The sequence below is a fragment of the Carassius gibelio genome, chromosome A4, assembly GCF_023724105.1.
Source record: "Carassius gibelio isolate Cgi1373 ecotype wild population from Czech Republic chromosome A4, carGib1.2-hapl.c, whole genome shotgun sequence".
In the NCBI taxonomy this organism is placed as follows: domain Eukaryota; kingdom Metazoa; phylum Chordata; class Actinopteri; order Cypriniformes; family Cyprinidae; genus Carassius; species Carassius gibelio.
This window is the reverse complement of record NC_068374.1, coordinates 18641430-18652622: the sequence shown is the minus strand read 5'-3', so window position 1 is coordinate 18652622 and position 11193 is coordinate 18641430.

Below are 11193 nucleotides of genomic sequence, written 5' to 3'. Positions count from 1 at the left end.
TACACATATAGATCTCATCGTGCCGAACAACTTTCGTATTGCATATCATAGGCTCCGCCCAACAGGAAGTCAGCTATTTAGAGTTATGTAAAAAGTGCATGCTCTGGAATTTGAAATACTTGTCATAGGTTTTTTACTCGATTGCCGCCAAACTCGGTCAACATGATCTCAAGACATTGGGGATGAAAAATTGCCAGGGGATTTTTGATATCTCAAACGGTTTGCTCGTGGCGAGGCTTTGAAATTATGGCGAGAAATGAGAAACAGGAAGTGTCTAATACCATCCACATACATTTCCTAATTTTAATCAAACTTCATCAGATTATTCATTGTATGATGTCGATCACATATATGTGACTATTAGGAGTCAAAGTTATAGCGCCACCAAGTGGCAGCAGGAAGTGTGTCATTTTCAAAATGCTTTGAATTCAGCATCTTATTTTTACTCGATTTGCTTCAAACTTCATCAGAATAATGTTAAAACACAGCCGACATAAATCTGCTGGGGGGATATTGATATCTAAAAATATTGTTGCCGTGGCAACATGTCAAACTGGAATACTTCTCAGGTGATTTTGAGGCATATAACATGCTTAGAATTTCATCAAACTCAGAACACATATCAGTATTAGTGACAGCTAGACACTGGCAAAATTTCATAAGAGGGCGTGGAAGAGGCACTCTATAGCGCCACCTTTTGTCAAAAGTGGGGGGGTTAGTTTTAGCTACAGACACCAAACTCAGTACAAAAATTGTTCTTATCAAGACGGACAACTTTCTAATTCACAGTCATCAGCTACGACCAACAGGAAGTCGGCTATTTTGATTTGAATGTGGATTGTTTTTTACATTTAGCTGTGAATTAATGCATACTGCTCAGAGGAGAGTAACACTATACACACCAAACTTGGTGTACATGTTGAAAAAACATTGAGGAACTTAAATTGTGAATGGGTTTTGGATAGCTTGGATGGTTTTGTCGTGGGGATTTTTTAAAATGACAATAAAGATGGAATTATTAATTTTCCTGCATTTTTAAATTCCAAACACTTCAAAACCTTTTTTCATAAAGAAAAAAAGTTATTCTGAGTAAATATGCATAGTTTCATGACTTTACAACACTGTATGGATAACAGAAAATTAAAAAACTGTCAGACATCTCATATCACTCTGTCCCTCTGTTTGAGTGTGTGTGCTTAGACTTCCATTGTCTGAGAGAAATAGCGCCCCTACAGGTGCAGTTACCGGAATAAAAAAGGGAGGAGACTGTCTTTTGGTTTCGATTTTAAATCGGTTAAAATACAAATAAATACTTGGATTTAATTCACACTGACAAGCTAAACCAACATATATGATTATTATAAGGTCAGGGCTCATTAATAATTGATGTGTGGTCAGTGATACGTGAGAAACACGAGAGATGAATCACCGCTCTTAGCAGGAGCATGTGGAATGATGAGCTCAGAAAAAAAAACGAGTTTATTCTTGTTTTATAGCTATTAAAAATAAAGTATTGCAGCGATATCACACAATTCACCAATTAGAGCACACCAAGAGCTAAATTAAGATGTTTTTGAACTGTTTGTGTGAAAATGAAATATTCGCGGCTGCCTATATGAAATCACTGCCTCCGATCAGCGCGCACAGTGTCACAAGTTCAAAACAAACGAATTTATTCTTGTTTAAGAGCTTTTCAAAATAAATTATTGCCATAAATGCACACAATACATCCATTATAACACTACACGAGCTAAATGCAGGTGTTTGTGACCCGTTTAAGTGCGCAAGACTATTTGAAAGCGCGACTGGCAGAATAACATATATCTCTCGAGCTGCAGGATTCTGCCTTTCGTCGTAAGAACGAACACATCACGGACAAGATTATTTCAAAATACATAATAGCTTAGCTAATATAAACGAAAACAGCCACGTGAACATAAACTGTTGAGAAATAAATCTGAAGTGGATCTACTGGATTTTAATATTAAGTGACCGCATATACCAGCTGCTTCTGTCTTCAATTTTAATCTATATAAAAAATTAAACTCATTCATCTTGGCTGCTTTTTTAATGTGTGTACGTATTTATTTATTATTTTGCTCTAACAAGACTTAATCTATATTTAATTAAATCAATTACATTTGATTTTACATTTGATTTGTCCATTTCTGCATCTAAACGCCTAAAAACCTAAAACATGCTCTATTATACTATTGTTAGCAATTTCTTTATCGTCCAATTTATCTGGTGTACACACTTTATTTTCATAATAAACTCGTTTGTTAGATTATACACAGTTATAGTGGTCTATAATAAATATTGACAGGTTTTATTCAAGCTGTTTAGAATGATTGCCATAGGCTAATTTTTAAAAATGTAAATCCCCAAAAAAAAAAAAAAAAATTGTAAATAAATAAAAAACATTGGAAAAGAATAACTTGTACTTTTTTATACATTTTGTTTAGTTTCATAGTTTATGCATTATAGTTATAAAAACAAACAAATTTAGCCACTCACATAGAAATCTTAGGCCTTATCCTTTTCTGACAGTTTTAGGGATTTTTAAAAATCCTTAAAAACCTTATTTGTGCTGCAAATAATAATTTCAAACTAATTTGATACTGACCTCTGACATCCTGTGACATGATATTTATTTGAATTTACATAATCTCATGGATGTAACAGTAAATCTGTTCAGCTCACAGATCAAGACTAAGCTGTAATGCAAGCAGAACTTTCACAAATGCTTTTAGGTCAATAAAATCATTACAAAACACTTACAAATCATTTAAGGGATTTGATAACACTGTAAAATAATGTCTAATTTGTTAACATTAGCAAATGCATTGATAACACTTTATAATAACTGCACTCATTAGTAAATAGTCAGTTCATGCTTCATAAAGCCTTGTCCCAATATTAATAGTCAGTAGTAAGCAGTTTATAAATACAGCTATAAATAGCTCATTTATTAAAAAGGAGAGTAAAGGGTCAGTTATCTTCCTATGAAAAATAAAAAAATAAAAATAAACAAACAACAACACTGATTGATACAGAACTCAGAAATGTTATTGTGGATTTATGATAAACTCAGCCTGTAAATGAATTCATTCTCCTCCAAGAAGACACAAGTAGTTCACACCAAACTTTTTTAACATGAAGCCATATACTGAAGATGCTAAATTGCGAATGGGTTTAGGATACCTTAAATGGTGTGGCCATAGAGATTTATTAAAGTAACATAAAAAAATACCATAGTTATTTTACTATATCTTTAAAATTTTTAATTCCAACTCTTCATAATTTTTTATATACCTAGAAGTCATCATTTGAAGGAAGCACAGTAAGTTTCATAGCTTTATCATTTTCAAGAGCCAGCATAAAATTAAAACTATCATAACATATAAATCAAGCTGGCAATTCTTAGTACCAATAATGGCCACCAGATGGAGCTATAGGATCACTTTTAAATAATTATTGTAGAAACAAGTATGATTTAAATCATTTATAGAAATCTTTCAAAGAAAAATAATATGAATTTTATGTATTTTACTGATAAAATGACCCTCACTTAATTAGAACAACATGCTGAAGTATTGTGAACTGTATATTAAGAATAATTCTTTATAGGCTTTATGGACAGATAAGTTTGGAGTGACTCTTGAAGGATCAGCACCACATCCTCTTTTACCACTGTTTAAAGAATGTATCTTACAGTACAGGTGCGGATGAATTTTGAATAGCTTGAATGGTTTTGTCGTGGTGATTTTTTGAAATAACAGTAAAAAAGTAACCAGTAAATGTCTTTTATTTTTTTAAGTGCAGCTTCTAAACACTTCAAAAAAATGTACACATAGAAGACAAGTCATTCTGAGGAAATATGCATAGTTTCATGACTATACAACACTATATGGATGATAGAAAATTAAAAAACTATCATACATCTGATGTCACTCTGTCCCTCTGTCACTGTGGGTAATGTGTGTGTGTGTGTGTGTGTGTGTGTGTGTGTGTATGTGTGTGTGTGTTAAGTGAATTAGGTGTGAAACTATCAGGGAGCATTTAATCTCCAGCGCCAACATTTTACAGAACTGCCACTTTCCTGGAGTCTCAGAATTACTCGGTGTCAGGTTCTGAGAGATCTAAGATTCCAAAAAATGATTTGATTAGAATACCATGAAGTATTGTGAAATACTATATATTAAGACTTTATATATAGGCTTTATGAACAGATTAGAGTGACTCGTGAAGGACCAGCACCACCTCCTCTTGTCCGATGGTTTGAGGAATATATCTTCCAGAATCCGGGATTAAGATTTAGGAGCTCATTTTTATTCCACCTCCTTTCCTGAAAGTCTGTCTTGCAGAATTGACTAAAAATTAATCTTCACATTAATTCCTAATTATTTTGCAATTATTTTTGTCAGTTCTTCTTGACCTGTTTTTTTTTTTTCTTCTTCTTTTCTGACCTCATGACCCAGTCAGCATTTTTGTACAATGGTCAAGTCTTAACTTATCCATTTCTGTATTGCATTTGTGTTTGATATTTCTCATGGGTATTTCATAATTTTCGACTTTGAGTTAAAACAGTTTGAGTTAAAACTCTTTTTTAGCGCATTTCATCTGTAAAAGAAAACAGCCTAATAATTCTGCACATGAATATAAGGAGTTTTTCTCTTACAGCTTTCCTGGACTATTGTATAGCACTCATAAATGATTAAATAAAAAATAATGGTAGTTATTAAGATTGATATGGTTTGGAATTGGTAAAATGTGCTTGGAAAAAAATCACAATAAAACAATGTTTTAATGTTTAAGTTTGGAATATTAACTGACATAAATTAATGCTATATAAATATTGTTCATGTTAACATAATGTTTATAAATGAAATCTTATTGTAAAGTGTTACTAAATATATATATATATATATGTTTGGGGAATATATATATATATTGTTCTGTGAATGTGATTTTAAAGTCTAGATGATTCGGATTAACCCTTTAACCGCCATATCCTTTAAAACGTCACTGCCAGAGGGATATTGTGAATGCATGTGCCCGCTGGGCACAGTTTACCTGATGCCACCGGGGTGGCGATGGCATTGGTGGCTTGAGCCCGCCATCGCTGCTTGCAGCTATATTTTGTTATTAGGGCTCAAGCCTGGAGGGCGAGAGCCCTATTGTTTTCCTTAGGATTATTTGTTATTATTATTATTATTATTTATTCTTCTAATTTTTTTCCAAGGTTTCGGGGGCTTTTGGGGTCCTTAACATGCTTAAAAAGTCTTGAAAATTGGCACACACATTGGAACCTGCGGCCATTAGGGCCGGGCAGAGACTGATACACGGGCGTGGCACAGGGGCTCTACAGCGCCCCCTGGAATACTGAGGGCCATATATCATACATACTTGAACGTAGACACACGAAACTCGGTACACATGTAGATCTCATCAAACCAAACAACTTTCGTATTGCATGTCATAGGCTCCGCCCAACAGGAAGTTGGCTATTTTGGGTTTAGTAGTAATATTTTTCGGCAAAGTTGTGGGGGCTTTTGGGGTCCTTAACATACTCAAAAACTCTTGAAAATTTGCACACACTTTGGAATCTGTGGCCTTTAGGAGCCTGCAGAAGCTGGGACCCGGGCTTGGCACAGGGGCTCTACGGCGCCCCCTGGATCACAGTCAGAAATGTTGATGTATAGCTCACACATACTTGCCAATATTCATATGAAACTCAGTACACATATAGATCTTATTGTGCCGAACAACTTTCGTATTGAATATCATAGGCTCCGCCCAACAGGAAGTCAGCTATTTAGAGTAATGTAAAAAGCGCATGCTCTGGAATTTGAAATACTTGTCATAGGTTTTTTACTCGATTGCCGCCAAACTCGGTCAACATGATCTCAAGACATTGGGGATGAAAAATTGCCAGGGGATTTTTGATATCTCGAACGGTTTGCTCGTGGCGAGGCTTTGAAATTATGGCGAGAAATGAGAAACAGGAAGTGTCTAATACCATCAACATACATTTCCTAATTTTAATCAAACTTCATCAGATTATTCATTGTATGATGTCGATCGCATATATGTGACTATTAGGAGTCAAAGTTATAGCGCCACCAAGTGGCAGCAGGAAGTGTGTCATTTTCAAAATGCTTTGAATTCAGCATCTTATTTTTACTCGATTTGCTTCAAACTTCATCAGAATAATGTTAAAACACAGCCGATATAAATCTGCTGGGGGGATATTGATATCTAAAAATATTGTTGCCGTGGCAACATGTCAAACTAGAATAATTCTCAGGTGATTTTTAGGCATATAACATACTTAGAATTTCATCAAACTCAGAACACATATCAGTATTAGTGACAGCTAGACACTGGCACAATTTCATAAGAGGGCGTGGAAGAGGCACTCTATAGCGCCACCTTTTGTCAAAAGTGGGGGGGTTAGTTTTAGCTACAGACACCAAACTCAGTACAAAAATTGTTCTTATCAAGATGGACAACTTTCTAATTCATAGTCATCAGCTACGACCAACAGGAAGTCGGCTATTTTGATTTGAATGTGGATTGTTTTTTACATTTAGCTGTGAATTAATGCATACTGCTCAGAGGAGAGTAACACTATACACACCAAACTTGGTGTACATGTTGAAAAAACATTGAGGAACTTAAATTGTGAATGGGTTTTGGATAGCTTGGATGGTTTTGTCGTGGGGATTTTTTTAAATGACAATAAAGATGGAATTATTAATTTTCCTGCATTTTTAAATTCCAAACACTTCAAAACCTTTTTTCATACAGAAAAAAAAGTTATTCTGAGTAAATATGCATAGTTTCATGACTTTACAACACTGTATGGATAACAGAAAATTAAAAAAACTGTCAGACATCTCATATCACTCTGTCCCTCTGTTTGAGTGTGTGTGCTTAGACTTCCATTGTCTGAGAGAAATAGCGCCTCTACAGGTGCAGTTACCGGACTAAAAAAGGGAGGAGACTGTCTTTTGGTTTCACTTTTAAATCGGTTAAAATACAAATAAATACTTGGATTTAATTCACACTGACAAGCTAAACCAACATATATGATTATTATCAGGTCAGGGCTCATTAATAATTGATGTGTGGTCAGTGATACGTGAGAAACACGAGAGATGAATCACCGCCCTGAGCAGGAGCGTGTGGAATGATGAGCTCAGAAAAAAACGAGTTTATTCTTGTTTTATAGCTATTTAAAATAAAGTATTGCAGCGATATTACACAATTCACCAATTAGAGCACACCAAGAGCTAAATTAAGATGTTTTTGAACTGTTTGTGTGAAAATGAAATATTCGCGGCTGCCTATCTGAAATCACTGCCTCCGATCAGCGCGCACAGTGTCACAAGTTCAAAACTAACCAATTTATTCTTGTTTAAGAGCTTTTTAAAATAAATTATTGCCATAAATGCACACAATACATCCATTATAACACAACACGAGCTAAATGCAGGTGTTTGTGACCCGTTTATGTGCGCAAGACTATTTGAAAGCGCAACTGGCAGAATAACATATATCTCTCGAGCTGCAGGATTCCGCCTTGCGTCGTAAGAACGAACACATCACGGACAAGATTATTTCAAAATACATAATAGCTTGGCGAATATAAACGAAAACAGCCAAGTGAACATAAACTGTTGAGAAATAAATCTGAAGTGGATCTACTGGATTTTAATATTAAGTGACCGCATATATCAGCTGCTTCGGTCTTCAATTTTAATCTATATAAAAAATTAAACTCATTCATCTTGGCTGCTTTTTTAATGTGTGTTATTTATTATTTTCCTCTAACAAGACTTAATCTATATTTAATTAAATCAATTACATTTGATTTTACATTTGATTTTTCCATTTCTGCATCTAAACGCCTAAAAACCTAAAACATGCTCTATTATACTATTGTTAGCAATTTCTTTATCGTCCAATTTATCTGGTGTACACGCTTTTATTTTCATAATAAACTCGTTTGTTAGATTATACAGTTATAGTGGTCTATAATAAATATTGACAGGTTTTATTCAAGCTGTGTAGAATGATTGCCGTAGGCAAATTTTTAAAAATGTAAATCCCCCCCCCCCCCCCCAAAAAAAAATTGTAAATAAATAAAAAACATTGGAAAAGAATAACTTGTACTTTTTTATACATTTTGTATAGTTTCATAGTTTATGCATTATAGTTATAAAAACAAACAAATTTAGCCACTCACATAGAAATCTTAGGCCTTATCCTTTTCTGACAGTTTTAGGCATTTTTAAAAATCCTAAAAAACCTTATTTGTGCTGCAAATAATAATTTCAAACTAATTTGATACTGACCTCTGACATCCTGTGACATGATATTTATTTGAATTTACATAATCTCATGGATGTAACAGTAAATCTGTTCAGCTCACAGATCAAGACTAAGCTGTAATGAAAGCAGAACTTTCACAAATGCTTGTAGGTCAATAAAATCATTACAAAACACTTACAAATCATTCAAGGGATTTGATAACACTGTAAAATAATGTCTAATTTGTTAACATTAGCAAATGCATTGATAACACTTTATAATAACTGCACTCATTAGTAAATAGTCAGTTCATGCTTCATAAAGCCTTGTCCCAATATTAATAGTCAGTAGTAAGCAGTTTATAAATACAGCTATAAATAGCTCATTTATTAAAAAGGAGAGTAAAGGGTCAGTTATCTTCCTATGAAAAAAAAAATAAATAAAAAATAAACAAACAACAACACTGATTGATACAGAACTCAGAAATGTTATTGTGGATTTATGATAAACTCAGCCTGTAAATGAATTCATTCTCCTCCAAGAAGACACAAGTAGTCCACACCAAACTTTTTTAACATGAAGCCATATACTGAAGATGTTAAATTGCGAATGGGTTTAGGGTACCTTAAATGGTGTGGCCATAGAGATTTATTAAAGTAACATAAAAAAATACCATAATTATTTTACTATATCTTTAACATTTTTCATTCCAACTCTTCATAATTTTTTATATACCTAGAAGTCATCATTTGAAGGAAGCACAGTAAGTTTCATAGCTTTATCATTTTCAAGAGCCAGCATAAAGTTAAAACTATCATAACATATAAATCAAGCTTGCAATTCTTAGTACCAATAATGGCCACCAGATGGAGCTATAGGATCACTTTTAAATAATTATTGTAGAAACAAGTATGATTTAAATCATTTATAGAAATCTTTCAAAGAAAAATAATATGAATTTTATGTATTTTACTGATAAAATGACCCTCACTTAATTAGAATAACAAGCTGAAGTATTATGAACTGTATTTTAAGAATAATTCTTTATAGGCTTTATGGACAGATATGTTTTGAGTGACTCTTGAAGGATCAGCACCACATCCTCTTTTCAACTGTTTAAAGAATGTATCTTACAGTACAGGTGCGGATGAATTTTGAATAGCTTGAATGGTTTTGTCGTGGTGATTTTTTGAAATAACAGTAAAAAAGTAACCAGTAAATTTCTTTTATTTCTTTTAAGTGCAGCTTCTAAACACTTCAAAAAAATGTACACATAGAAGACAAGTCATTCTGAGGAAATATGCATAGTTTCATGACTATACAACACTATATGGATGATAGAAAATTAAAAAACTATCATACATCTGATGTCCCTCTGTCACTGTGGGTAATGTGTGTGTGTGTGTGTGTTAAGTGAATTAGGTGTGAAACTATCAGGGAGCATTTAGTCTCCATCGCCAACATTTTACAGAACTGCCACTTTCCTGGAGTCTCAGAATTACAATGTGTCAGGTTCTGAGAAATCAAAGATTCCAAAAAAATGATTTAATTAGAATACCATGAAGTATTGTGAAATACTATATATTAAGACTTTATATATAGGCTTTATGAACAGATTAGAGTGACTCGTGAAGGACCAGCACCACCTCCTCTTGTCCGATGGTTTGAGGAATATATCTTCCAGAATCCGGGATTAAGATTTAGGAGCTCATTTTTATTCCACCTCCTTTCCTGAAAGTCTGTCTTGCAGAATTGACTAAAAATTAATCTTCACATTAATTCCTAATTATTTTGCAATTATTTTTGTCAGTTCTTCTTGACCAGTTTTTTTTTCTTCTTCTTTTCTGACCTCATGACCCAGTCAGCATTTTTTTACAATGGTCAAGTCTTAACTTATCCATTTCTGTATGGCATTTGTGTTTGATATTTCTCATGGGTATTTCATAATTTTCGACTTTGAGTTAAAACAGTTTGAGTTAAAACTCTTTTTTTAGCGCATTTCATCTGTAAAAGAAAACATGCCTAATGATTCTGCACACATGAATATAAGGAGTTTTTCTCTTCCAGCTTTCCTGGACTATTGTATAGCACTTATAAATGATTAAATAAAAAAATAATGGTAGTTATTAAGATTGATATGGTTTGGAATTGGTAAAATGTGCTTGGAAAAAAAATCACAATAAAACAATGTTTTAATGTTTAAGTTTGGAATATTAACTGACATAAATTAATGCTATATAAATATTGTTCATGTTAACATAATGTTTATAAATGAAATCTTATTGTAAAGTTTTACTAAATATATATATATATGTTTGGGGAATATATATGTATATTGTTCTGTGAATGTGATTTTAAAGTCTAGATGATTCGGATTAACCCTTTAACCGCCATATTCTTTAAAACCTCACTGCCAGAGGGATATTGTGAATGCATGTGCCCGCTGGACACAGTTTACCTGATGCCACCGGGGTGGTGATGGCATTGGTGGCTTGAGCCCGCCATCGCTGCTTGCAGCTATATTTATTATTATTTTTCTTCAAGGTTTCGTGGGCTTTTGGGGCCCTTAACATGCTTAAAAAGTCTTGAAAATTGGCACACACATTGGAACCTGCGGCCATTAGGGCCGGGCAGAGACTGATACACGGGCGTGGCACAGGGGCTCTACAGCGCCCCCTGGAATACTGAGGGCCATATATCATACATACTTGCACGTAGACACACGAAACTCGGTACACATGTAGATCTCATCAAACCAAACAACTTTTGTACTGCATGTCATAGGCTCCGCCCAACAGGAAGTTGGATATTTAGGGTTTAGTATTCATATTTTTCGTCAAAGTTGTGGGGGCTTTTGGGGTCCTTAACATACTC